Source organism: Montipora foliosa, chromosome 8, assembly GCF_036669935.1.
Source record: "Montipora foliosa isolate CH-2021 chromosome 8, ASM3666993v2, whole genome shotgun sequence".
In the NCBI taxonomy this organism is placed as follows: Eukaryota; Metazoa; Cnidaria; class Anthozoa; order Scleractinia; family Acroporidae; genus Montipora; species Montipora foliosa.
In genome coordinates this window covers 28,904,214-28,908,021 of record NC_090876.1, presented here as the reverse complement: position 1 = coordinate 28,908,021, position 3,808 = coordinate 28,904,214, and the positions used below count along the sequence as shown (strand labels likewise).

Genomic DNA, 3,808 nt, shown 5'->3' with positions numbered 1-3,808 from the left:
GGCCATTTTGGAGTCTGTGGGGAAGGCTTTGTCTTTGCATTGTCCTTGCACGTCTAGCCTCAGACAGAATTGGAAATTAAACTAGACGCTCCATATCCATGAGCGTACACTGGGTTGCCTGTGGTACGTGTTACTCAAAAACAGAAGGGACTGATTTGGGTGGTATTAAACGGCAGCATTCCAGTCAATTTTTGTGTGGGATTTCCCCACACTTTCTCAGCACCGGCGATATGGCTGGCTCTATTTGTATACGAGAGCCAAGTGTTTGTCACGTGGTCTCTATTAGGAAGAGAGAGGTCCCTGGGAATGAGAATGAGTATTTGTGTTTGACGGCCATTACTCTTCTCGGTTGTTGTTATTTGGCGAATTTCGACTTGTTTTCTCGGTGCGATTAATTTACAAGGTTAGGAGAAGTCGTCTTCCTTTCTGACGTTTGTATTAAGCGAGTTGTGCCAGCTATATTGCAAGGAGTAATGCCTTCAAACTTATATCGGACAGATATAATATAATGTATCATCCTGTAGATTTACGATTAGTAATTTGAGGTTCCCTCTTTTAACTACGATTTGTTGACACATTGCGTGACGGTGCCAGTTCTAAAAGTATAGTTTACGTACAGGTTTGTAAGCTGGAAGCACGAATACTGTTAGCTGACAATTGCACTTGCCTGCTCAGGCTACTAGAGATTGATTCCAATATTTCCGCTGATGAATAAAAGTAGACGGCATTGACCTCTTTGTCGAACGCAAATATTTCACCAGTCTCTGAAGTAGTGTGTTCATGCCTGAAGCGCGTTAACTCTAACACATTTTGGCAGTTAATTGCAAAAGATTTGATGGCTGAGAAACTCGTATGCTCAAATGCACCCAATTGTTATGCGTTACAAGCCCTAACCTGCAAAATGTTTACTTCAGTGACACTTAACTCTGTCAATCACCTCCCCCTCCTTCCCCTGTGATAACTTGGGGCCACTTCCAGCTTTGTCTGCTGACTGGGAAATACACAAACCACAGTAAATGGCATTTCCCATCGAACGGAACAGTGGAAATTTCATTACCATTTGCTAAATTTTCCGTTTCCAGTCTCTCCTCAGCCGAAGACAATTGCAAATGGTAAGCGCCATCTCATTGGGCTGGTTTGCTGATTTAGGAAAAACTGTTACCATTATTCACTGGTCATCCCAAGCGGTTTATTCTGTTACGAAATGGGAAGCACCCCTAATTTCCTCGAAACTAGAAGTCCAAACATGTTTCTCCCCTAAAAGTTTTCTCGTCTGCAGCTTGGGGATTCTACGGAATCTTTACTCGACATTTATCACTATAACATGACAAAATGTATTACATTTACAGTAATGCTAATCATCAACGTTTATTTGACTGAAATCCCACACAAGTACGCACGGCGGACCTATTTTGTCAAGTAGGGGGTCATTAAGACCATTTAAGGGGTCACCCAGAATTCGTGCCAGCGGAGGCCCTTTGGCTCTCACGTTCATACCACGAAACTTCGGTTGGTGTGATAACCGAACGGTTCTTGCCGACCTAATACATGTAAATGTAAAAAACTTATCTTTTTCTGAAGTAAAAAACCTGGCTACTAGCCTATTAATCATTTGTCAGAAAGAAAAAATCCTGTCATCTTTACAAAAAGGCACGCATTGCGTACGTGTGGTAGTGCAGTAACACAGCTCTTTATTCTATATTGTCACCTGAGCTGCGTTTTGTCTTCCAGGAGATTCAAGTTGTCTTTGCGTAATATGTAGCTCTAATGGTACACGATTTTGCTTTGGTATAGAAGTCTTAGGTAAATAGCCCCCTGAGAAGACAGGTTGTTACTAGCAAAGTGCTGAACCCAGAAAGATTGAAGAAAATAAAAGGGAATCAAAAACAATTGGCCTCTAGGCTGACACACTGATCATTTTCAAGTTTCCTCACAACTTCTTTTCACCACAAGTTTAAGCGTGCACTCTGATTGTCTGACACTTTTGTAATTACAAATGTTCACTGAAGTTAAGCCCTGTCCGGCGGGATTAGTATCGGGATGGGTGACCTTCAAAATATACCACTTCGTAACAGAAGCATAGGGCCGAAAATTCCATTTTAACGCTCAAGAATGCGAACTAAGTAAGGTACAGATTTTGTTAGCTTGCTTTATGCAAAACAGATATTGATGCAAAAGTAAATAAACATTGATACACAGTTTTTAGGAAGAGCAGAAGGAAATTTTCAGGACGGTCGGTCGAGAATAAGATATCTTGCCATCTGCAACAAAATTTACGACATGAAAACAACATTAATTTTAAACCGCGAATATAAAAAGTTACCATCAGAGAAAAACATTTTGGAAGATTTTTGCGACGTTCAATTTTGTTATTGTACTTTTGGCTGCACAAGTAAATCGCAAAATCGAAAGTGACATCGAATTCAGCGGGCGCCGTGATCAAGTTACCGCGGCGTGCTTACTCGCGAAACAGTGAAGCATCTGTGTCAAATGATGGCAAGATATCGGGGCTTTTTTTTGTTAGTTTTCTTTTTCTTTGAAGTGTTATAAAGTTTGACAAGAAATGTGTGAATTTAACACAAAGACCACAATCGCCCAACTCTTGAGGTTGACCATTGTTTCTGCAAAGTCAAAAATTTACTCTCCAACACGAGGTTACTTATCACCAGGTAATTCCATCGTTCTGGAAATAGCAGCTACTTTAGTATTCATCAGCGTCACAATTTTTGTGCTGATTTTGGGGCTCATTTTGTTGAAACTCAAGCACGCTTCCAACAGACCTGTTTATTTACGTGACTTATGCACGCGCTGCTTACAGTGCACTGCCACAAAAATCCTCCCGTATCACATTTCAACTCACGTATGCAAATTTGTTAAGCTCAAAAATTACACAACATGTTAAATTCACAAAGGCTGGAAATCTCACAAAAACCTTTTCCAGCGCAAAATTTATTGAAACAAACAACATATTTGCTATTAGAGGCAAAAAACCGTTCCTATTTCAATTGCGTGCGTGTAAACAAGACACACAATCCGTGTCACAAAGGATATGCAATTAAATAAATTTCTGACAGTTCACATCACACCATTTTCGAAAGAACCTTGGCCGTAAATAATGAAGCACAAAAGAGACAAAAAGCATTTATTCAAATAATTTTACAATGTCACATTGCCAAAAATGTAAATGTAAATGTAAATGTAAATGCCAGACAACTTCGATGCATTGAAGGCGTTCGATTCCTTCAATGTTTGTTGAATCCAGAAAAAAAATTGCCATTTGATTTCAGTGTTGTATATAATACCAAGTTAGTAAAATATTAGAAGCAAAGCTCGGCAAGATTTCCGCACAGGTCCCTACTTCATTATGCATACACTCCTTTGTTTCAAGAAAACAATAGCGATAACAATAGACGTCCTTTGGGACTGTGGCGCTTTGTTCTTTCTTTTTAGAGGTTTTTTTCCTAAGTCTATATAGACTTAAAAAAAGTCGGTCGAACTTCTGTCTGAAATACGGAAAATCGAACAGTTTTTCCTGCAATTTCGGCACTTTTCCTGCAATTTTACCCATTTTTCAGTTTTAGAATAAGCGCAAGAAGTGGAGTTTCAAGCAATCGTTGTAATAGGGTTCAGATTCGCAAACATAACAAACAAACCAAATAAAAGTACTGTCATAAGAAATTTAATGGCTACCTGCTCTTTTTATCGTGAAATTGTTCTTCCTGTCTGCTTAAAAATTCGCCGAGACACTACAAAGTGTATATTTTCTTCCTTTCCTGTATTTAGGATCACGAACGGTGCATTTAGAGGG

General features: G+C 39.4%; 1 protein-coding gene across 2 annotated transcripts in view; it reads left to right on the top strand.

Moving 5' to 3' along the window:
• The window catches only part of LOC137967901 (polypeptide N-acetylgalactosaminyltransferase 1-like), a 21,290-nt gene extending 19,738 nt beyond the window's left edge, over nucleotides 1-1,552 (top strand). The window contains exon 8 of one of the 2 annotated variants that reach the window (XM_068814498.1): nucleotides 1-1,552. This exon is cut by the window's left edge and continues 2,232 nt beyond it. The gene's annotated coding sequence lies outside the window, so the exon portion shown is untranslated. The other variant, XM_068814499.1, reaches the window with a different exon arrangement.
• The last annotated feature ends 2,256 nt before the right edge of the window (nucleotides 1,553-3,808 follow it).